A 26292-nucleotide genomic window follows, 5' to 3' on the forward strand; every position below is an offset into this window, starting at 1 on the left:
CAGGAAAACACACACACACACACACACACACACACAACACAACCAAGAATATTTATGGGGCACTAATTCAGTTTGTGGATAGAGTAATTATAGGCAGCATTATACACTGTATTAGCTATATTTCTCTCACTCACACAGTATGACAGATATTAGACCATTTATTCATTCATTCAAAGTACACTGAGTACCTAGTGTGTGCTAAATAGGCATTGGACCATCATTAATCAATTCATTCATTCATTCGTTCATTCATTCAAGGTAGACTGAGAACCTACTGTGTACTAAATACTGCATGGACCCATTTTTCTCCTGCACACAACACGACAGGTCTTAGACAATCATTCATTCATTTATCCATCCATCCATTCATTCACTCATTCAAGGCAGACTGAGCAACCACCATGCACTAAAAGCTGCCGTCCCTGTAGACAAAGAGACCTTCTATCTCCAATGCTGGGCCAACGATGGACTAAATCCAAGGGGGCCTGCCTCCTTCTCTGAGTTGATAAACCTCACAGATACACATGGGTAGTACTCAAGAATTGTCAAGGTCATCACAGAGGAAGCGAGGGTCAAGGTACGGCTCCAGACGAGAAGAAACTAAATGCGTTGAGATGTCCTATGCAGGATGCTGAAATGGCCAAGGGAAGGACTTGAATAGACAAAAACAACAAACAAAAAAAACCGGGTGTGTAATCTGAAAAATGCCTGCAGTGTAACTGTGATGTAATGATGTCATTTCTTGGCTTTGACAAATAGCCCACAGCAGTGGAGGGGAGTAATGATGTTAAGAACTGGATGAGGGGCGCTGGGGGACGGAGTGTCACGCTATGATCCTTCCCTATGTGTAAAATTATTTTTGAGCTTAAAGAGTCTATGGTTAAAAATCTGTCGTAAGAAAGCAGACAACTCAATACCCCCAAATAAACAATCTGAGAAAAATGGTGCATGAACAGATACGTCACCAAAAACGGTCAACATCTTCAGTCATTAGGGAAATGCAAATTAAAACTGTAAACATACGGAGATGCTACTATGCACAAAGAGGGGGTTGTCTGAAATATAATCAATGCATCAAAAAGAAAAAAAACACCCCAAAATAAAAGTCTGACAATACCAAGGCTTGGCGAGTTTGAGGAGTATCAGGGAACTCTTACATCATTGGTGCAAATGAGGAATAGTGCAGCCATGCCATATAGCCAGAGGGAACCCTACTTCAAAAAGACACCTGCACCACAATGTTCATAGCAGCTGTATTTACAATAGCCAAGACATGGAAACAGCCTAAATGTCCATCAACAGATGACTGGATAAAGAAGGTGTGGTATATTTATACAATGGAATACTACTCAGCCATGAAAAGGAATGAAATATGCCATTGGCAGCAACATGGATGAACTTGGAGATGATCACACTAAGTGAAGTAAGTCAGACAGAGAAAGACCAATATCGTATGATTTCCCTTATGTGGAATCTAAAAAAATGACAGAAATGAACTTATAAACAAAACAGAAAGAGACTCACAGACATCGAATACAAAATTATGGTTACCAAAGGGGAAGAGGGGAAAGGGATAAATTAGGAGTTTGGGATTTGCAGACACAATCTACTATATATAAAATAGATTAACAACAGGGTCCTACTGTACAGCACAGGGAACTATACTTAACATCTTGTAATAACCTAAAATGGAAAAGAATATGAAAAAGAACACACACACACACACACACACAGACACACACATCTAATGTATACCTGCATCACTATGCTGTACACCAGAAACTAACACAACATTGTACATCAATTGTATTTCCATTTAAAATTTAAAAAAAAAAAGGAATTAGGACAATCAGTGCTCCTCTGTCTCCTTGCCCCTATGAACCCTGCATCCGTGGCCCTGGCACCTCATGACCTTTCTGATTGTCCCATGACATTGTACCATAGTGCTGGGAAGTAAGAATATGAAATAAAACACTGAAAAAGCCTGGTCTTCAGAGCCAGTCTGACTCGGGTGAGAAGCCTTGTTCGATGCCCAGGTGTGTGACTGCAGGACACACGGTCGCCCCACGCCAGGATTCCGTTGTCTCTTGGTTACACTGGAAATAACCGTGGTTTCCAACCCTCAGAAGAATCGTGAGGATGCAGTTTCTAATTGCTTTCCCCAAAGCCTGGCATCTCCGTTCCCAGACTGGTGTGCATTCTCATTATTTCTGCGATGAAATTTTTGTTTTAATAGTTGTTCTCACGGCTATCATGCAGAAGTTACTCTTTTCATCCCACTGTTCTGTGAGTTTTGCTGAACACATAGTCGCCAGTCAGACAGTGTAACTGGTCCAGAGGGCAGTTTCTCATCCTGTCCCTTTGTGGCCCAGCCCTCAGCCGACCTCAGCCCCTGGGACCGGCTCCTCAGCCCCTGGGACCAGCTCCTGTGTTCTCTGCCCCTAGAGTGTCTTTTCCAGAATGTTATGTAAACAGATCAGACAGGAGGCAGCCTGCTGAGACAAGCGTCCCTCACTTAGACAAACCTGTCTGAAGTGAAGCCGGCTTGTTGCACATGTAAGCACTACATTCCTTTTGTGTCGCTGGGTCCTGTTCCTTTTTTTTTTTTTCCCTTAAGTACCGTCAGTTACAACGTGTCCGTTTCTGGCGCACAGCACGCTGTCCCAGCCACGCACATACAGACGTATGTTCATTTGCGGACTTCTGAATGATGGCCATTCTCACCGGCGTGAGGTGGTACAAATTGCTTTAAATAGACACATCCTAGCTCTGTTTCTAAATGGACTCAAGTTCCATAGCGACTTCCCACCCAGATAATACACATAAAAATAACTTTTTTTTAAAGGTAACGTCCCTTTGACAACGCATGGCAATGTCAGACTATCAGCTTGATGATCCAAAACAACAAACAAAATTTACAGACTTCTTGAGAAGGAAAAGGCATGAGTTGCGACCTAGAGTTATGAATTGACGTGAGCCGCCCTTCAGGACGGGGGCCCCAAAAGTAGAACTTCAAGGAGACACAGTCAACCTTAAACTGTCCTATAATTCTAACACTAAACTTCTGCAAATTTTCTAGTCTAAATCTAATTCGAATTCCTTTGCTTCTCCAGAGATGCGGATTTTCAGACACCTGGTTCCAGCGTGGTGACAGTGGGTTGACAACGATGCTTCATTTTAAATCTTTTTCCAAAGTTCTCTCATTCATGCCAGACAATTCCTTTGCCTGCATCCGTTTTCCACCTCCCGTGAAGACTACAGAAAAGCCACAGCGGAGGTGGAATGAAGGACTCGCGATGTCGGTGACAGACTCAGAAGCCCCGTCCCTTTTATGTCCCGGCCGTGGTGGCTGGTGACCTTAGGTGACCAGCGAGGTTGTGTAATTTGCAAATTACCCTTGTTGAGATGCGTGAATACCGTCTCCTACCTTCCCCTACAGGCACCCAGGTAGCGTCTGGGGTTTATCCAGAGTCTAGCTTTCTTAAATTTCCTGTCTTGCTTTTTACCTTCTGCAAAACAAACAAACAAACAAACAAAAAAACAAGCTAGTCTTCTGGTACCAAAATTAAAACTCCTCACGTATGGAAATAGGTGGAGAAAATGCTTGTACATTTTTCAACGTTGGAAGCGAAGTTACAACAGTAAAAATCTCCACTGGCAGCCTCTTGCCAGAGTTATTTCTCCCATGGTTTTTCATTTTCACATTCTAATTTAAATGTGCTTTAAATATGGGGGGTTTAACTAAAAATACATCAGCAAATGCAATTCTCTCCGTAAAAGCATTATGGGATTTGGTTTCCCATAAAGACGTGAGTACTTATGTCAAGGTGGCTTACGAAAGAGCTGAACGCGTTTTTAAACGTTACTGAAAGAAGCTGTGAAGGACCCAGTGGGGTTTCGACTCCAGATTAAAGAGTGGCTGAAACCCAGTCGTGCATCCGGCATTGTTGTTGAATTCTGTTCACTCAAAATGGGAAGCCCAGACTCTCTGCCGTTTTCGGAAACGATGTCCCAAATCCAGTGTCCATCTGTGCTGCTGGTCATTCATCGTGCTGACATTTAATATTTCTGCAATGTATACTTCAGTAGTAAAGAAAGAAATTAAGGTGAGATTCCGAAAATTTATCATTTCTTTATAATGAAATTTTTTTGTAATTGTATACAGTTTACGATGTTGGGTCAATGTCTTCAGTCATGCAGAGACGTATATTCGTTTCCATGGTGAAACTGTCTTTATTACCATTTGGCCCTTTGGTGAGTTACAGTCATTGAAAAATGACCACAGCAGATCTCTGATTTCTCCTAGACTCTTCCGTATGTTAGGGTCAGCCCATGACATTACATCCTCCAATGTGTAGAGGGCTTTTGTACCTAATCCTTTTCCATACAATGAATCGTTTTTGGTTTTTTTTTTTTTAATCCTTTCACTCTGTTTTAATTTTTTTTTAAAGGGGGGAGGTAGGACTTTTTCTTTTTCAATTTATCTTCTTAATGGAGGTGCTGGGGGTTGAACCCAGGACGTCGTGCAAGCTAGGCACGCGGTCTGCCGCTGAGCGACACCCTCCCCGCTCTGTTCTCTCAGCCTCTCAGCAGCACAGTAGTTTACTTTGGCTAGAGAGTAACCAGAGTGAGGAGTTACAAATTCGGTTTTGCAACCTCTCCCACCATGTGTCCCCAGGGCCAACTTTATGGGACCGTGTGTTCTGGGTTGTCCACGCAGAGAGAAGTGCTTTTTGGGCAGAGACCCGGGGGGAACACCAGCACCCAGGTGGTGACACAGTGAAGGGAAATGCCATCGGAACAGAAGGCGTGTGGGCTGGGGGACCTGGTGTCACTCCGACCCCACCGCCACCTCACCGTGAGGGTTCACGGCGCACTCCTGATCGCCGAGAGTGCTCGTGGCTTCCAAGGAAGGGGAGAACGGGAGTGACAAACCCAGCTCTGTCCGACTGACACTCTGGAGTCCTCTCCTCAGCAAGCAAGACCTTTACCAATTTCCTCCAGTGGTTTGTTTTTTTTTTTTGCCCCAAGATAATACTTAGCATTTTTTTTAGCAATAAAGCATTAAAAACCTTTTTTTTTTTATTGAAGTCTAGTCAGTTTACAATGCCATGTCAATTCCTGGTGCAGAGCACATGCTTCAGTCATACATGCACATACATATATTCGTTTTCATATTCTTTTTCACCGTGAGCTCCCACAAGATCGTGTATGTATTTCCCGGTGCTGTACAGTAGAATCCTGTTTATGTATTTTATATATACCAGTCAGTATCTGCAGATCTCAAACAGAGCATTTCTAAATTAAGGTATGTGCGTTTTTTTCCAGACATAACGCTGTTGCACATTAACAAACCTCCGTGCAGCGTAAACGTAACTTTTACGGGCCCTGCGAAAGCAAAACATTCATGTGGCCCTCTCTACTGTGATACCTGCTTTCCTGTGCTGGTCTGGAACCAAGCCCGCAATATCTCAGCATGGGTATATTCTTTATGTCTCTGGAAATTTTACTGACTGGAGTCCCAAGCAGGGCATGTTTAAGAGTTTGCATGCCTGAAAATGTTTGATTGGCTTCTCGATCTTCAATGGTGTTTTAATTTGCTGTAGAATTATATCTTGGTGTTTTCCTTCTATACAAATTTTCTAAGGTACCTATGGTGTGCTGAAATGTAGCGCTGACCAAAATGATGATTAATACATTTTTTATTTCTGTATAGATAATTTATCACAAAGACATTTCAGCCGCTCACCCCCGAGACGGTTTAGTCTGTGTTTTTATATTTTTTCTCCTATGCTGACACTTAGAATTTCCCTTTCTTGTTTTTGAGGCCAGTCATGGTTTAGAACGTTCTAAATCCAGTGTCTCTGCGTGTTTGCAGCTGCGCAGAGGATTTCCTGCATCCTTCAGACAGGATGTGAGACAGCTTTGACTTAACCGAGGTAATGGTGTGTGTTTTCAGTTTTGACTTTATGAGCATGCGTCCGCACTCAGACACGAAGTTCCCTTTCATGTATCAAGAACTTTAAATAGAAAAAAAAATTTTTTTATAGAGATGAGAGAATCTAGGTTACTGCTCTCAAGAAATGTGTAATATGTATGTCCTGGTAATTAAATCTGTATTTTTGATATGGTGCATTCATTTCCGTGAGGTTAAATAGAGTGGACTACACAGAGCAAACAGACATTTACTTAACACCTGTCAAAGACTAAATCCTTCCTAAAATTTAGCAATCATACTGCTCAGCCATAAAAAAGTATAAAATCATGCTATTTGCAAGCAACATGGATGGACCTGGAGATCATCAATCTAACTGAAGTAAGCCAGACAGAGAAGGACAAATATCATATGATACTATTTATATGTGGAATCTAAAAAAATGATACAAATGAACTTATTTACAAAACAAAACAGACTCACAGACAAAGAAAACAGATATATGGTTACGGGGAGGAGGGGGGAGGCTGGGAGGGATAAATTAGGAGTTTGCGATTTGCAGATACAAACTACTGTATATAAAACAGATAAACAACAAGGTCCTGTACAGCACAGGGAAATGTATCCAATATCTTATGGTTGGAGGGAGGGTATAGCTCAGTGGTAGCATGCGTGTGTAGCAGGCACAAGGTTCAGTCTCCAGTACTGCCTCAAAAAACAATTAAATCTAATTGCCCCCCCCAAATCAAATAATATATAAATAAAATATTTTTAAAAAATTCCTATGGTAGCCTATAATCAAAAAGAATATGAAAAAGAATATGTATATTCCTCTATATATATTTATAATTTTATATAAATACTATGTATATAAATAACTTACACAGTATTTGTATATTTATATAATATATATAAAACCACATCACTATGCTGTACACCAGGAATTAACACTATGAACTGATTATACTCCAATTTTTTTTTTTAAAAAGCCCTAAGAAGCCTCAAAAAAAAAAAATTCGTTATCATGAGCTTTCAAGGAAGGAGGATTTGAGCAGGAGGGAAAGAGAGCAGGAAAGAAACAGGGTCACAGATTTAAGGAGAAGTGTGTGTGCACACGTGAACGCAGACACAGCGCGGTATTTGGCAGAGCAGGTGCGGGGTAGGTACCTGCAGGTTTCCGCTTTCTTTAGCCACCAGGAGGCTGGGCTGGTACCCACATCCACGTGGCATCCCCAAATCATCGGACGGGCAAGGACACTGGCAGTTACATTCACTGGAAAGAGTGTCTTAGTGTTGGAAGTCACACCATCACAGCCCTCATAATCCTGTTCTGATCTATTTGCAGTTTTCATGGGCTCCAGTCTCCACTGACACATCCCAAAGGCATCAGTGTGGGGCACTGGTATCAGAAAGTTTGGGTTATGGTCAATTCCAAAAACAAACAAAAAGAAGCGTTTCAAACCTCTACTTGACTGAAGGGATTTCTCTAAGCACAGAGGTGCACACACTCATTTCAAAGATGTCCCCTGCGTGAAGTGTGCAATTTCTCATCAACGGAAAATACAAACGCACTGTTGAATCGTCACAGTCATTCTGTTTCCGAGTGAGAGCTGGATGGTACTTGCCTCTGGAAGAGCAATCTTTTCATGTCACACAGCAAATAAAAATGCTCACCTCTCAGGCACTGTCAGGCGGTAGCTTCTCAATTCGTATTTCATAGCAAGCGTTAAAAGCAAGATGATCTGATCCTCCAGTAAAAATCTGAATGGGTTTCTAGGACGATGGCCCTGGTAGTCACTGTGCCGTTTTTGGCGACTCCCAAATCCCCCACACGTGGAGAGACAGAGCAAGTGGATCACAAACCCACAGCGAAAGGAGACAAGACTGCAGATGCGTACGAAGTGGGTGCTACTGGGGTTCCTCCGAGACGGGTCTTACTGCTTTGTGATATCTACCGGCACATTCCAAACCAGCTCGCGCTGTGACTATGGGTCCCGGACTGTGTTCTTTTCACATCTGTTTCTTGGATTCTTTGCATACTAGAGCCAGCTCGGCAAACACCGAGCTGTCAGTGTCGTAGCTGACTTACTGGTTCTGAACATGCAATGTAAGTAATTAAGCTGCAATCCCAAATCAATCATTGGTTCTGTCTATTGATCGATCTATCTACTTACCCACCACCTTTCTTTCTACCTATCATATCTATCAATCTATCCATCTTTCTATCTATCCATCCTTCCATCCATCTATCCATTCTATCTACCTATCCATCCATCCATCCATCTGTCCATTATATCTATCCTTCCATCTGTCCATCCACTCAACCATCCATCCATCTTTTCATCCACCCAACCATCCATCCATCTATCCACCCTGTCTGTCTATATCTATCCATCCATCCATCCATCTATCCATCCATCTAATCTATGTCTATCTATCCATCCATCCATCTATCCATTCTATGTATCTATCAATCTATCTATCCTTCCATCTGTCCATCCATCCATCCTTCCACCCACTCAACCATCCATCCATCTTTACATCCACCCAACCACTCATCCATCAATTCCTTCTTTCTTTCTTTCTATCCATCCATCTAATCTATCCATCAGTATAATCTAATCTGTTTATCTATATATGCATCCATCCATCCATCTATCCATCCATCTAATGTATCTATCCATCTATCTACCTTCCATCCCTCTTCCTTCCTTCCATCTATCCATCCATCCATCCATCTGCCTAACTACCTATCGTATCTATAGATATAGTCATTAGATAGACATATATACTCCTATATATTCTATATATAAAGTATATCTATATAAGATACATAGATATATAACATACATAAAATATAGGCTATAGCTCTATAGGATATGTATCCTATATTCAGATTTTAGTTGGTTCGTGATTCTGCTGTACAATACAATATGTGCAAGATACTCCCCGTTTGGCTAGTTTTTATTTTGGAAATTCGTAAGCACCTCGGGTAGACCACATTTTCTCTGAGAGGAGTCTCATTGGCCCGATCCACAGCAGAGCAATTTAGCATCCTAAATGGAAACCTGTCAGGCTGCCCTTGGGAGTTAATATAAAATGACTGGACCTTTTTTTTTTTTCTTTTCTTTTTGGCCAGGCATCCCTTTTTTAGAGCAACTGCTCTTGCTAGAATGAAAATATCCCCCCGAAAGGTGACACACTCACAGTGGACGTACGGGTGACTAAGTACTTAGGTGCCCCCAACAACAGGGTCTACTAGTGACTCACAGAACCATCCCTTTGCTCTGTAACTACGGTTTTATTTTCCTGAACTGGCTTAACTAATGGGAGAAAATGATTTCTGAATCTGAGCAAGAATGATTTAAAAAAAAAAAGAACAATCCACCAATAAAAATTAGGCACTCCAACACATTGGTGCCAAAACTCCATACAACTGATTGAGCTAACTCACCGATTAGTGGCTTCAAGTAATCCTTTCAGTGGCAAAAAATACAGTCGCCTGATTGTAAGTAAAATAAATCAGGCTGTCAATAGTTCCATTAGGAACAGGCTCATGGGTGGTAAATAAAGGGGTGGTTGAGCTCATTAAGCAAATATTTATTAGAAGATTGTAGAACATTGTGCATAGTCCAAGAAGAATAGTCACTGAGTTTCAGGAAGCACCAGAATCAAGACGTGGGGAGATGGATGCTTCAAAACATGGGTGAAGGCAGGGTGACATTTCCCGGAGAAGCAGCAGGTGCACGCCTGCAGGATGCTATGGACGGAATGTCTGCATCCCCTCCGAGTTCACATGTTGACACCCTCACCGGTAACGGGCTGGCGTTAGGAGGTGGTACCTGCCCAGGTGGTCTGCAAACCAAGAAGAGGACCCTCAGCAGGAAGCAAGTGAGCCAGGACCTTGCTCTCCAATGCCCAGCCTCCAGAACGGTGAGAACTACATTTCTGTTCTTTAAGTCACCCAGACTGTGGCACACCCCGAAAGTGAGTGTCCTCCAGTCGGCTCGGAGAACTGAATGTTTGGGACGTTGCGTTACGTGTCCAAGGGGACGCTTCCTAATGCCAAGCACATCGCAGACGTCACTCATAATCCGTCCCCCACACTTGTCTGAATTCAGACTTCATCCAAGTACGCCTTCGGGGTCTTTCCCGGGGGACCGAGTGTTACTGATTCCTCTTCAGCCCTGATTGGATTTTCAGCTACAGAATAAGTCCTTTCCTCAGAGTCATCGCGATGGCCAGTGTTACGCGTCAAGGAGGCTACGGCTGAAAGATTCCGAATAGTCTCCGGTTTCCCATCCAAACACTAACCAAGGTGCCGCCATGATGGCATCTGGTAGGATGTGATCAACGTCCATCATCCGGTTTTGACATTTATGTCATCAACATCATTTATGTAAGGAAAGAAATGCAGCAGCTGAGAGAGAGAGAGATGCAGTTCCAGGTAGGAAGGGGACAGACAGCCTGACAAGGGAGGTGCTTTCTGGATAAAGATCGAAGGAATGAAGGGGCCATTCCAGTGGGACCGAGTCTTTCCAGACGGGAGATTAAAAAGCAGTGGTGGTGTAGCTAAAACAGAAGTGGGCATTGTGAGCCTTTGGGGGTCCCAGAAGTAGAAGCTTCCTTGGTGAAGGAAGCGAGGAAGGGATCGGTCAAGTTACAGCCAAGATCATCGTGATTGAAGGCAACCAAGAATGGAACCTGGCCTCTGACATCCCTCTAGGTTGGAATTCCCGTCCCCTGAGTCCCCAGATTGACTGTAGCCTGAATTCCAGCTGGGATGGATGCTGGACGACAGCCAGCACTCCAAAGTTTCACTTCTCATGCATCTAAGGCTGTTAAAATGACTCGCTGTCTTGGTGGCGCCATCTTGGTGGCATCACTCTGTCCTTCGGTGGTGCTCCAACTGCAGTCCTCACGCCTAAAATGACTCTTTAAAATATTCTCAGTAGTACAGTCACGTTTCTCCTCTCCTAAAGTCATGTGCCTGATTCCCATGCTCATGAAACAGAACGTGAGTCCCAGATCCCCAGGGCCACAGGCTTGTGCTTCTGCAAAGTTGGCTGTTCCTAGAGACTTCATCGATGTTCCTAAATAATGCGACTGTTTTCACTGCCCCAAACACACCGTCCTTCAGCAGATGGGGTTCTTCCCAACCTGGATGGCCCCGTGCTTTCAAAATGTGCACAGTAGAATTTTTCTAATTTTTTGCTTCAACCCTAGTTCACCTGCCGCCTCTTCCAGGCAGCCTTCCAGAGTCTCGAGTAGGCTGAATCACTCTTTCCTCATTCCTCTCTCTGTGTGTGCGTCTGCTCTGGGACTGTGAGGTGATTGGGCTGTTTTATCTGTGTTTCCCTTCTAATGGGCTGGATTCTATTAGATTTTTTTCCCCCTTTTCTTTCTGGATTGAATTTTGTATGGGAAGGGAAAGAGGGAAAGAAGGAGGGAGGCAGGGAGTGGTGGGAAAGAAGGGAACCAAGTGGACGTTTTCTTTCAAGGGAGCAGAAGCGCCATTTCGAGGAAAAGGAAGTCATCACCGATCACACGCTGTAAATTAAAATGGTTATTACGGCACCATCTTGCCTAGCAGAAATGACCCAAAACACACGCAGAGTCGGTACTAGTTGACTAGTTACCGCATCCGGCATCACTCACATTTACAGTCTGGGTAAGTGATCACGGCCAGCTAGTATCTAGGATATTATCTCTCAGCACACGCCCCGTGGTCGCTCCAAAGGGAAAAGAGTTTCCTCTTGATTTTATTTATTTATTTATTTTTTTTTTTTTGGTGATTCCTCGGCTTCCCACAAATCTCCGTCACCATCCTTTCTTAGAGCCCAGGTTGCCACTTCTGACCTCTTCCCGTCTCCTCTTTGGAGACTTGTATCTCCCAGTTTAGCTCCGCAAGACGCACCCCACCATCTCCGAAACCCTTTGGTGTGAGATTTTGCTCCTGAATCCGCTTACGCTGGTGAAACAAGCTAATGAATTCCTGGGGAAGTGAATTAAACACTTACACAGGAATTTTTATTAGAAGGTTTTATAACAAGCTCCACAAATCACTGTTATTATGGGCCATTTACTGGGGCGCAGAAATAGCTCCGTGATATAGAAATGGGTCTTGTAAGGCCATCTATTCAAATCATGCTGGGGGTAATATTTTGTTTCCATATAATTTCTCTCGTGGGGATACATTTTATTTGCTTTATGAATGTAAAATGAGGAAGCGTGAGTGGCAAAGAGCACGAACTTTTAAAGTCCACGGACCAAGTTCAATCCTGAGTTTCCCTTTAGTGGATGATAAAACTGTTTGAGACTAAATCTCTGAGTTCTAGTTATTGCGTCTATAAGAAAGAGGGTGGGAAGGGATAGACTGGGATTTCAAAATTGTAGAACAGATAAACAAGATTACACTGCATAGCACAGGGAAATATATACAAAATGTTATGATAACTCACAGAGAAAAAAAGGTGACAATGAGTGTGTATATGTCCATGAATGACTGAAAAATTGTGCTGAACACTGGAATTTGACACAACGTTGTAAAATGATTATAAATCAATAAAAATGTTAAAAAAAAAAAAAAGAAAGGGGAGCTCTGCTGGTTATGTCAGACAACTCATGTGAACATTAAAAGAGATAGGATTATACAGTCTCGATCACCCCGTTCTCCTCAGTCCTCCTCCTTGTGTTCCCTAAATAGAAACTTCATAATAACGGGGCAATTTTCATCCACTCTACGCACAACCAGCATCATAACGTCGCTTGCTGAGCCCCCTTGGAGCCGCCGGGGGCGCCCCCGGCTCTGATTGCAGTTTTCATTCCTCAGGAACACATTCTTGCTCCTTTTCTAAGTTCAACTTTGTAAACAAACACTACCTAATTACCCCTGCACATTTTCTTTTTGAAATTTAAATCCCCATCAAACCAATCATGGCTTCCCACCCTTGACTTCTCTTAAGAAATAGGTTTTATCATCAGTGGGTGTAAGGAAGATAATTTGATAACTGATCTTTGCCAATGATTTGGTTTTTTCTTTTCCCCTCATTTTTTTTAGTTGAAGCCTAATTGACAAGGTCTCGGGCGTACAGCAGAATGACTGCTACACACAAGCATATATAAATCTGCTCTCTTTCACATTCTTTTCCATTCTAGTTTATTCAAACAACCTGTTTTTTATTTTATACATGTTTCTCTGTGGGTTTCCTGTTTTTCTACCTTATTCATCGCTTCCCTAATTTATACAGCTGCTTTCCTTCCATTAGTTTTAGATCTAAATTCATCGTCTTGTTTCCTAAGACAAACAGGAAACATATTTCTTTTCTAACATGTGCACGTAACGCTGTAAAACTCCCCTTAAGCAAGACTTTTCACCGCACTTGTTTCAATAAGCTGTATTTTTTTCCCCATGTGTTATCCAGCACTGCGTCATTTAATTCCCAGTGATTTGGAAATTCCTCTTCTATCTTAGCGCTACTCAGTTCACATTTAGTTCCCTGTGGGCTGCGAACACGTTTTGTGTGATTTCTATTCCCCGACTCTTGGCAAAGTTGTGATTTATCCTCCACGAGTGTGTTCCGCCCTGGGACGCGCTCCGTGTGAGCGCGGGAAGGCTGCGTGTCCCGTCCTGGCTGGACGGAGTGTGTGCGCCCTAAGTGCCAGTGACATCGACTCGGTCGATCGCGCTGCCCAGCTCAGCTATGACCTTCCTGGTCCTTCTGCCCGCTGGACCCACCACTTGTTGACGAAGGTACGTGGGACTTGGCGACCAGAACACTGCATTTTTCTCTTCCCACTGTCAGTTCAGTAAGTTTCCACTTTGTGTGCTTTTATACGCTGGTGTTTGGCGGATTCATATTTGGGACTGATGAGAATTCGTGGAGAACTGTCCCTTTTAACATTTTCTTATCCTCAGTAATTCTACTCGCTCTAAAGTCCGACTTGTCTGAAAATAATGTCTGTTTTGACTTTGATGGCTACGATTACTGTGAGCATGGTCTAGCGGTCTTCATTCTAACCTCTCTGACTTTATACTTAAAATGGGTTTCTTTTAGACAACATACATGTGTCCTTTAAAAGAAAATTAAGTACCCTGTTACAACCTCTGTGTTTTCATCACTGTATTTAAAACATTAATGTTCAAAGGAATTATTTATACAGTTGGATGAATATCTGTTAGGAACCACTTCCATTGTTGTTTTGTTTGTTTCCCTCATTTTCAGCCTTCTCTGTTTTAATTTCAGGATTTTAAATAATTTCACTTTGTGTCATCTCTGAACATGTAAATTGTACCCTAATACTTCCCTGGGCATTGTCAACATACATTTTTATCTAACGTAACTCCCTCTTCAAACACCACTATCCTGTTTCACGAGTCGTGCAAATTACAGGAAAGGCTGGGCTACCAGCTTCTGCACAAAAAAGAGTTTTAACACCGATAAAGTCCAATTGATGAACTCCTTGTTTTATGAGTGCTTTTGGGTCCATTTTGCCTGACTTTAGAACGTCACGATTTTCCCCTACTTTTTTCTTTAAAAAAAAAAAAGATACTTTTGTGCTTTCCATTTAAGTTACTGATTTTGAGTTAATTTATTCCCCAGAGGCACAGGATGTCATTTTATTTGGAATCTACATTTTCTGTCAATTCTTTAAAAACATAAACATGATTATTAAGATACTATAGTTTTAAGACACCTTGTGAAATAAAATCAACTGCTCTTCTTTTTTAAAAAATGTGTCAGAATTTTTATTTAGAATTCACTATCGAAAGGAAATTGGATGTGAATGAGTTTTAGAAGGGTGGGACACCTTTTGGAGACTTTTTTTAACTCATCCCTTTTTATAGAGAGGGACAGTGTTGCCTTGGGGTAACTTAAGTATCTTTTCTATTCAAATCACTATTGTAGGTGATATTAGCTATATAGACTTTTTGTGGCATTTTTTTTTTATTGATACAGTTGATTTACAATGTTGTGTAAGTATTAGCTATTATTATTGTTACTTTTGTTTTTAATTTTATATTTGTTTTGGTGTGAATAGATGTGTAAGTGCACCGTACAGTACTGTTACCTACAGATGCAATATTGTGCATCAGAGTTCCTGTGACTTACTCAGTCGTGCGTAAATCAAATATTATACATGCCAATTAGGAAAGCCCTTTACCTGCCCTACCTCCAGGCCCCTGGCAACCACCACTGTACACTTTGTGTCTATGAATCTATTTTGGAAACTTAGAGACGTGGAACCGAGCAGTAGCGTCTGTCTTTCTGGGACTGACGCATTTCACACAGCACGACCCCCTCAGGGTTCAGCCATGGTGTTTTCTGTTACAGGATTTCCTTCCGTTTTAGGTGGAATAATGTTCTGTTGAAGCACAGACCACTTTTTTTTTTTAATCCATTCATCCGCTGATGGTGTTGATTTTGTCAGAGCATCTTGCTTGTTTAATTATTTCTTACGTATTGCATTTATTTTATTTTATTTCCCTAGCTTCATGAGCTGTTTCTGAGTCCACTTAGAAGATCTTTCCTGGGTCTAAAGAATACATTGTGATATTTATCTCACAGCTTCATTTACACTCCTTTAATGTCCTTTCGATTTCCACTTTAAATTACTGAGTTTAGAATCCAGACAAAACGGTGTTCAGGTAGACTATATTTCCCATTTGCTATTTTATTATGTTAGACTTAGTAAACCTGGTTCGCATGCGGCGACTATATTAAAAGGCACCGTGGACTAGAGCGTGGTCAGTTCATGTAATATGTGTTTATTTACAGGGTATAAAAAAAAGATCCTTACATCATGTTATTTAATTATGCTTGTCAGTATCTCTGCATCCTGCCTGAGCCTTTGACCTTTGGCTATTTAAGTATTACTGTGAATTCTGAATCTCTCCTCATAATGATTTGAACTTTAAAACTTCAGACCTTTTAGTTATTTCCAGCTTTTTCATAAATCAGCATAAACTATTTCCTCTTCATCTGTATGATCTCTTTTCATCTCAGATTCCATTTGTCTTATTTTAATGTTAAACCAATTTCCTCTTGAAAGAATTATCTAGGCAAGAGATTCATTGATATATGTATTTATGTGTGTATCTTCTTTCTGTGTATCTGTCTATCCATGATCCATCCATCCATCCATCTTATCTATCTATATCTATCTGTCTGTCTATCCATCCTATCCATCCATCCATCCATCCAATCTGTCCGTCTGTTTATCTATCCAACCTGTCTGTCCATCCATCCAATCTATCAATCTATCTATCCATCCATCCAGTGTATCTATCCATCCAATCTATCCATCCATCTAATCTAATCTATCTGTCTATCTATCCATCCATCCATCCAGTTAACCAGTTTCTATCTGTCTATCTATCCATGCATCCATCCACCCATCTTATCTATCCATCCATTCATCGTATCTATCCATCCATCCATCTATCCATCCATCCATCCACCTACCTACCTACCTATCAATAGTTATAGATAGCTATCTATAATGTGCATATTCTGGACTACCTCAGAGTTATTTATGGTTTGGTTCCAGACCATCACAATAGAGCGGATATTGCAATAAGCTATTTACACAAATGTTTTGGTTTCCCGGTGCAGTCAAAGGTTACGTTTATACTGTACTGTCATCTGTTAAGTGTGCAATAATGGCATTATGTCTACCAACAATGCACACACATGAATTAAAAAAAAATTGCTAAAAAATGGTAACCACCCTCAGAGCCTTCAGCGAATCACATTGCTGACATCCACGATGAGTGATCGCAGACACCATCACAAATGTAGTCATAGTGAAAAAGCCTGAAATACTGGGAGAATTGCCAGAATGTGACACAGAGACACAGAGTGAGCAAATACTACTGGGAAAATGGAGCCAACAGACCTGCGTGGCTCAGCGTCGCCACAAACCTTCAGTTTCTAAAAAAACACAGTATCTGTGCAGTGTAATAAAATGAGGTCCGCTGGTAAATAAATCCGCTGTATAATTTTGCCTCAGGCATGTCTTTCACAAGTGGCACACATCTGAACACAATTTGTTACCCCAAATACGGATACACTTAACATACATAAAAATATTGATTACAGAAGATGACATTACAATTTAAAAATATCTGTTCACCCAAAGATAATTTCAAATAAAAAGACAACCTGTTTTTCAGTGGGAGTACGTACTGAAAACACATATGACTGAACAAAATCTGTCCCCTCAGAATGTAAAAAAGAAAGTAAACGGATTTTTATTAAATATATTTTTTGATGTAGGTCCCTGGTGTAAACATCACAGCTGTAAGTTCAGATTAGATCTTTCCTGTTTATGCAAAAATGTACAAAATCTGGGCAACATTTTAAAAATTAAGTTTCTAAGATTACTTCGCGATCACTGAGTAGTCACTGTTGGCTTTTTAGCAAACTGTTTGGACATGCTCAACTTTTAAGAAAGGTAACTTATCTGTTATAGAGTCATAGTCACCATTGGCTTTAACTGGTTACTCCCCAGAGTCCTAACCCAGCCACCGCAGGGAAGGACTTTATCATATTTATCCTGACCGTTTGCCTGAATTAAATGCCTCTCAATGAAATTGTTTTCATTAATTCAATAACATTCAAAGAGCAATGTCTATATTCTAGGCATTTTTTTTCTAGCTGTTAGGGATACATCAGAGGAGGGGGAAAAATGACAAAGACCCCTGCATTTATAGGAATTACTCTTGCGTTAGTAGACACAGATGGCATAATAAAGGCATTATCTCATATTTTAGAAGGCGATGAGAGTTGTGGAAACATACAGATACAGCAGGGTATGAATGATGAGAAATGTTAGGAGGGGGTTGGGGAGGGTACAGCTCTGTGGTAGAGCACGTGCTTAGCATGCACGAGGTCCTGGGTCCAATGCCCAGGTCCTCTGTTGAAAAAAAAAAAAGAGACAAGAAATATTAGGATGGGGAGGTATCACATTTTAAGCGGAACCATCAGTGCAGGACTCTGTGAAAATGCGATGTTGGAGCAGACACTTTAGAAGAGGAAGTTAAGTATGATTCCATTTATAGGGGTGATACTTCAGGAAAAACGATTATTTGGGGTGAAGCCCCTGAGGTGTAAATCTCGCAGGCGTATTGGAGTCATAGCTGGCAGGTCCGTGTGGCTGCGTGGAGTGGCTGGTAACACACAGTTCATGCAGAGAAGGGACAGCTGACATCAGACCCTCTGGCCATTCGGAGGACTTCGGCTGTTTCTCTGCATGAAACGTGAGCCATCGCAGCATTCGTGAGACTGAAGGAGCACAGACGGCTTCTGTTTTCCCAAGACTGACCCTAGGCACTGTGTTAAGAGGAAAGATTGAAGAGAGAGAGGCCAGTTGGGTTGATGCTGCAAACAGGTTGGAACCGATGGCTGGTTCTTCCAAAGGAAAGCAAGAAGGGAGGCGGGGTCTCTCCTGGGTATGTGTTTGAGGTGTGGGCGAGGGGAGGCAGTGCACAGAAGAAAAAAAGGGATGAACAAAGGCCCGAGGGTTTGGGCTGAGCCAGGGATATAAGGGGATGAGAAAGCGTAGAAACAGGGCAGGCGTGAAGAGGAGAGAAGCTTTGATTTTTTTTTTTTTTTGCTATGTTGAGTGTAGGACGTCCACTGGGCAACCAAATGGAGATACGGAGGAGACAGCTGGACTGACAGCTTGGATCTGACAAGGGAGCTCTAAATGGGGGAGAAATCAGCATGCACACGTCTATTTAAAGACGTGATACTTGGCTGAGATCACGGAGTAAGGGAAGAAAACTAGAAAAAGAAGGGGAGGAAACCAAAAGCAAAGTGCAATACAGAGACTATAACCTCCTGGGCATTGTCCACGCTTCTTCTGGTCGCTGATGATCTACGGATACAGAGCAGCGCTGGCACAGGTTGGCAACCGCGTAAATCCTTGTTCAATCAACGTGAAGCAGACCCACTTGAGGCTGGTCAGTAATCAGGGTATAATGATTGCTGACTCCTTCAGATTTAAAAACGCGGAACAAGGAATCGTGCCAAGGACTATGTCGGTCGCTGTGAGGTCAGAATCAGCCAGCAAACCTGAGGGTCGAAAGGCATCGGGAAGTCTAGCCAGTGCATCCACATTTTATTGTATTCTTTTGTCTCCCACAAATGCAAGCGTGAGCTCTTCTCTCCCGTAGGTTAAAGGAAAATGTGCCTTTTACTGCCACACATGCTAGGGCCCTTCATGACTTTGGACCATTCTTGAAGGTTATGCGCCTTTTAGTTGAGCCAAAGTGAAGAACCCATGGAAACATGGCTTGCGGCTCTCTGGGCTCGATAAAGAGCGTTTGTGAGAAACGCTGCCTGCAGGTGTAAAGTCTTGGGCAGACGTCGCGCAGCCAGGACATCTATTCCAACCAGGCATCCGTTAAATGTCCTGTTTACGCAGCCACCGGCGAACCCCCGCGTCATGTTGCAAGGGGCATGGACCCGCACAGCAAGGGGGGAGATCACAAATGATCCTGATGGTCGCACAGGAGGAAGTGCGCCTAACCCTTGGGGAATCAAGGACGCAAAGGTTAAGAGTGCACAGCCTCCCTGAGCAAGACCGAACGTATTAGGATTAAAATCCAGGTCCTCCTCAAGGCTTCAGCAGGCAGCTTGTCAGCACGGAATGTGCAGAGGGAAACTTTGTTGCAGAGGAAATGAGTGGCTGGTGGCAAGGATTGCAGATGGAGCTAGCAAGGAAGAGTCATCCTCTTGCACACCAAGGACAACAGGGAGGAAGGAAAGGCGGAGAGGAGGGAGGGAGGGACGGAGGGAGAGACGGAGGGAGGAAGGAATGATGCAAGGAAGTTAAGAATGACTGAAGGAAGGTAGGAAGGAAATCCCTCCTCCTATGCTCATGATTTCTGCATAATTACTAAAATATGTGAAATATTCATATGGTAGGAAACAAATAGATGGGGGTTCCAAACTTATGATAATATTAAATGTTAGCAACTTTTATGAATAATCACTTACATTTGGATTATCCAAAGTCTGCACAAAATTGACTCAAAGAAAAGCATGATGTGGTATAAACCCATCACCTCCGGTTAAATTAAACCCATGACCACAAGAATGGCCTTCACCAAAAGCAACGAACTAGATGGGGCCGGACCAAGAGTGGGAAGGCGTAATGAAGAAATATCTCTGACGAAATAAAGTTCTTCCGAAACAAAACAAAATATATATTCACACTCAGAAAACAGAGCTAACTTTAGCCTGATACCAGACTCTCATATATCTACCACACAGATAAAATCTGTGACATTATTTGTCAATAATGATGGGAAAAACCTAGGGGGAAAAAGGGCTCTCCGTGTGACATAAATTCTACGTTATAACCATTAGTCATGGGATCAGGAAGGAAGTGTCCCAGGACCGTTAGACTTTGATACGAGGAAATAGAGTATTCAAATACACTGCATACACACGCCAGTATTTTATGCCCCTCGTGGGCATGCACGAGTTAAATACAATTAAAATGTCACCTGCAGCGATCTCTTCCTATGAATTATGTCTCTTTTAAAGACCGTCTCTTCTACAACATTACCTTTCCAAAATCCTCTCACGTGTCATTGTTGGCGCATTCTAGTACATTCAAGGCAAATGAAATTTGATATAAAGGTAAATGAATCAATGAGTTGCTTCTAAAAAAGGCATAGTTTGGTGGACATGATACACAAAGTTGAGCATCCGGAAATATATGCGCAAAGTATAAAGCAAGGATGTGATGAAGGATTCCCTGAATTTGAATATCTTTAAAGGCAAACAGGTCATCACGTGGGAAGAAAAAGTGATTTCTACCAACTCTCTCTCTCTCGCCATCTAGCCAATGATCCATCAGTGGATAGACAGACTGTATGGATCAAATATTGCAAAGGAAAAAGGAAAATTAATACAATACCAGAAAAAAGCTTGTACATTTTTTGATTAAGTAATCTCAGAGTGATAAAGGTTTTCATTGCACTGACCTATATGATTTTTAAAGATAGATATACTAGACATGTTATGCCTCGCATGGGAGGAACATACCATAGATAAAATCAAAAGATACAAGGAAGAGTAATTAGACTGATTTTTAAAATATGTAAACTAAAGTCCCACTGTAATATATACATGTACAAATTAATAACAAACATAATAGGAAAAAAAGGATCATATATGAAAATGGATCGTTCAAAAAAAGATCAGACACCATGCTGCTTAATTTATGAAAATATATTCATCGGACCCGTATTAAGAGAAATGTAAATGACACTGAAAAGACGCACCCAATGGATTGGACAAGCTGGCAAAGATGGACAACACTCAGCAAATAGTGAGTGGGTGTTCAAACCCTCTCGTGTTACATCTCTGTCCCACTGCTGAGTGTGGTGTCATGGTTCCCATCACAGTTGAAGACACACATGCGTTTTGATCCAGTCATTCTGTGTGTCCCAAAGTTTAGACTAAAAACCAAACGTCCTCACTCATCAAGTTTCTCTAAGGCAAGGAGATTAGCGCTCAACTCAGAACTGGTCTGAAATGAAAACCATTCTCATTGGTGCATAAGAAACGTTTAAAAACAAAAAGTGCTCCCACGTGGAAACGCCTCGCCTAAGACAAGCCGCGCTTAACGGTCCGCATCTGGGTTTGAATGCTGACTCTGCGTCATTTCTCGTCTTGTATTTCAAAACGTTTCGTTGTTTCTGGCATGTCTGACTGCCCCCCTCCAATCACAGTGGGCTTCCCTTTGTAGATACAGTGGGAACATCTATGTAGTGTTTCTGGTTATCCTGCACGGGAATTGGCCCTTAGTGGCCCAATGACTTGCCCTGTTCTGAACACGCTCAACATTGTTTAAACCCAGAGCCGGCAAACAGGCAGGCAGCTCGGACTTCTATTTTACTCTCATTCCGTCTCCAGCTGGGAAAGTTCGAAGTGCTGTTAAGCTCTAGAAATAGAAAGACAAATAGGATGCTGTTTTGTCGGCAGGAGACCATGATCGCCACAAATTCGGAGGTGACTCGGGTGGATGGAACGAGGACCATCATCAGAACCAGGTGGAAATAGCGGCTCCAGTGATTTTTAAGCCACATAATCTTGAATGTGGTCATCACTGTTGAGACCTACGTGTCTAGTCTCTGAGGTAAGAAACGCTGAGCTCTGAGACGTACATTTATAAGGATTAAGCGAGACATGGTTTGCAGAGCATCTGTCCTCTTGTCTGGCAGATGGTATGGACTCACCCAGCAACTTTTCTTTTAACCCAAAACACAACTGCTAAAATAAGATGGGTAGAAAGTTCCATCGGAGGAAGCAAGATGGTGTAGCTAACTGTGTAGGTGGCGGGGCGGTGTGTTAACCAGGCTTATTCAAATCACAAGTTTCCTAGCAAGAGCGCTATCGGAAATGGATGGAGTGGGCGCTGGAGCAGACGCACACGGCAAGCTGATTTGGCAGGTCATGAGGAGGAGGCGGTGTGGTTTTGAACTGGTGATGACGGTGTAGGCCTGCAGTGCCTTCTGTGACTCTATTTTAAAGAACTTTATGAGTTCTTCAAACTTTATGAGTCTAGAGGAATCGGTGACATGTCCCGGGGGGCTGGTGAAGGAAAACGCGGTGCATTAGAGTTTTGTTTTGTTTTTTATCTTTAAGAAAGATAAGTTCTTGGCAATGCGTTGAGTGATGAGATGGAAGTTGGAGAAAACACAGGTGAATGACCCATTTGTGATGGAAAGAACTGGGTCCCTAAAAAAGACAGGTTGACATTCTAAGCCCTTGGTCCCTGTGAATGTGATCTTGTTTTCAAATGAGGTCTTTGAAGATGTAAGTGAGATGCAGGTTAAGATGAAATCCCCTAAGAGTGGGGTGATCCCCAATCTGACAGGGCTGGCGTCCTTGGAAGAAGAGAGGAAGAAGCGAGGACAGACACACCCAGAAGAGGAGGCGGCCGTGTGATGGTGGAGGAGAGGTGGGAGGGATACGGCCACACGCCGAGGATGGCCAGGGCCACCGGAAGCTGGAAGAGGGAAGGAGGAAGGACCCTCCCCTAGGGCCCCCGGAGGGACTGGGGGCCCCGCGGGCACCTTGAATCTGGGTGCCTGCCCTCCAGACCTGTGAGACAACACATTTCCGTCGTGCTAAGCCACACAGTCTGCGGGACTTTGTCACAGCCGCGCCAAGAAAGGAATGCAGATTCTGGTGATGTTTGAGGCTAAATGACGGAGTGGGCCTCATGGTAAGAACGGAGCAGAAAAGCTGGACTCGGTGAGTAAGCAGAAGTGGTGGCCTGACTCTGAGAGAACAGAAAAGGAGACGAGGAGGCTGACGAGGAGGCTGACGCGGAAGCTGCCGCCCCCAGGACTACTGGAATCACGGTGTCTTTCATCAGTGTAATGAAGAGGGGTTCTGGGAGCATGATGCGTGCACTGCAGGTCATACACGTGAAGACTCGGCCGGTGAACTGGAGGAGAAATCCAGCGGGAAATCAAAAAAACCAGCAAGGAGACATCAAAGACCCTTGAGATGACCCCCCCCCAATGGCGCAAAAGACAAGCTAACTTAGAAGCCAAAAGAGAAGGGGAGTCCATGGTTATGAGGTGATCAGGAGCCCCGGGTGCACGAGGCGCCTGTGTTGGGAGACCTACACCTGATCTACAGACCAGCCAAGTCCCACCGTAAGTCCCCATTCTGAGAAGAAGCAAATCGGGAAAAGAACTTCCGTCTTCGTTCTCCCGGGCCAGGGGTTCAGGTCACCTGAAAGCTAAACTGATGGCCGGTGCAGACCTTCTGGAAGGCCATGAACCTCCTACCGAACAGGAGCTTTGGAAGACGCGTTTTGTCCTGTGGTTACCATCACAGAGAGTCTGACGCACCTGTTCATGGGGACTTGCTCTTGGGATAAAAATTCTAGATTCTCTCCTGCCCTTGAAGTTCCCATGGGAAGTTTATTTCCTGAGGATGGTTTCATTCATGTCTACATACTATTTAGTAGACAACAGAGATGAGGAACGGCCATGTGGAACGAACTGTTTGCTAGGTGTTCTACTAAACCACTGACCAGCATGGCAAGCTATGGCTGTTTCTCTAGTTTTCCACCCAAGGAGGAAGCTTATACGATTTTTTTCCAGGTCAGGATGTCATTTTTCAAGGTCGGGCGAGTAGCAGTTGGCTACTTTGGTCTCTGAGGCCAAGTCCGTGTCCCAAGACACGCTGAGCTCAGCCTGCTTTCCATCCTGCTGCATTCGCTCATGACGCCCGGCGCCTTCCTGCATTTTCCGGATTCCCGTCAAGGTGGCGTTGTTACAGTGTAAGAGCGCCTTCTTTGGCATCCCTGAAACACGTTTTGCTCTCCTGCCAGGCATTTTAAAGGAGAAGGTGTGCTGTCTCTTCGGGGTCCATCTATCCTCTTAGCACAAGGAGTATGCCTCCTGCTTTTGTGACAACTGCCCGGCTTTCAACGTCGGCCTCTGGCTCAGCGTTTGAGGGGGGTCTCTCTCACCAGTCCCTTGAGCTCTCAGAGTCTGGAATTACTCCCCAAAGGAGCAATGCCACTTGTCTTCTTGTGAGTGCCAGGAATCATGCAAGCCACACCCCACGAAGAACGTACCAGCCCTGATTTCGCATCGTGGTTATTTCCGGCATCAAGTGTCCGTCTGTAAATGGTGTTTGAAGAGCAGGCACTTTTTCTTTGATGATGATGGTCATGACTGCGTGATGGAAATAGTGAAGTGGCAGTCATCCTTGGAGACTCCTGGCTTCCATGTCACATGCATATGTCTAATATTTTTAAAAACAAAGGCTTGAGACGCCGCAGTGGCTTGGCAGATAGATCCTCGCTGTCTCCTTCGTGTGCTTTGTGGTCTTTACTGAGTTAAGATGACTGGATTTCCTGGTGCACCATTTTGGAAATGGCGTTCTGGCGGTGTGGCAGGATCCCGACTCTTGAGCAGGGGTTCCTTAGAAGAGCATCCTGGCTTCCTCCAAATCTTTGCTTGTCGGATAACCAGCAGCACCCCAGGAGACAGCCAGCGCTGAACGAGCTACCCTTTAGAACAGCCTGGATCAGCCCGCGGCAAGAGGCGTTTTTCCCCCCCGTTTGAGTGTTCAGCAGTCGAGCTGGCAAGAGAAAAAAAATCTCCGGATGGCATGCAAAGTCTCCGGGTTGACCGTGTCGTGCCTTTTAGGTCCAAACACACATTCACAATTACCAGGAGCCTCAAAAGTCTGGGCACAGGCAAAGACGAGCCCCACGTGGAGCTGAGCGTCTCACAGAGCTGCACAGAGAGCCTTCGCCAGGTGCTGAAAGGCCCCTTCCCTGTTTCAGAGAAGGTTTCTTGTGAATCTGCGCATCGAAGTGTAGTCAAGAGGCATTCCCTACACTGCCAAGCCATCCTGAGCATGCAGACGGCGTTCATTTTGAGGTCTCCCATTGCTCTGAGTTTTGATGAAATATTCCTTTGTCTTTCACAGGTTCTGATGGCTCTGGATGTTCCTGGGCTGAGGGCTGCCTCATTGCAGCCTCCGCCTGTGTCTTCACGTGGCCTCTGCTTTGTGTCTCTGTCTCTCTTCTTATACGAATACGTCAGTGGATGTAGTTGCTCCAGGATACATTGAAACTGATCTCATCTCACGAACTTTAATGAATTATATCTGTAAGACCCCAATAGCAGGAAGGTCCCATTCTGATGTTCAGGGTGGAGGTGGACTTAAGGGGACAGTGTCCAAAGCCAGTAAAGCTGCCAGGAGGCAATGGTGAAGCCAGCAAGAGGGACCAGAGGCAAAGAGAGAGAGTGCAGGATTGGGCCACAAAGAACGCCTACAGGACATGCATGACTGCTGGGAGTAGAGCTCAGTGAAGACAGAAAACAGGAGAGACGTGTTTCAGGTGCTCAGAAAGGGGACGGACTCAGAGACGAGGACAGATCCATTTCGAAGAAGGGAATGGGGAGTTATCATCTGATGGGGACAGAATCTCAGTTTCACAAGATGAAAACAGCTCTGGAGATGGGTGGGGGCGATGTCTATGTAAAATGAATGTATTTAATATCCCGGCCCTGCACGCTGAAAAATGGATAAAAGGGTTCATGTTTCAGTGCATTTTCCCACCATCAAAAAGAAAAAATACAATACATTGAAGACAAAGGTTTCTCAGCTTCAAAGTGCCCAAGGTCTTTATTACCTCCGGCCAGACAAGTTTCGGCAATTTTGGGAAATGTTCTGAGTCACAGCCCCTGTCTCAGCATGGAGTTTTTTTTTTTTTTTTTTTTTTTAATTTTGGTCTCATCTCAACCAAGAAGAGTTTTAGGCTGCGGCGTGTCTTATGAATAGCACTGAGTCGTGGTA

Source organism: Vicugna pacos, chromosome X (assembly GCF_048564905.1).
Source record: "Vicugna pacos chromosome X, VicPac4, whole genome shotgun sequence".
NCBI classification, from domain to species: domain Eukaryota; kingdom Metazoa; phylum Chordata; class Mammalia; order Artiodactyla; family Camelidae; genus Vicugna; species Vicugna pacos.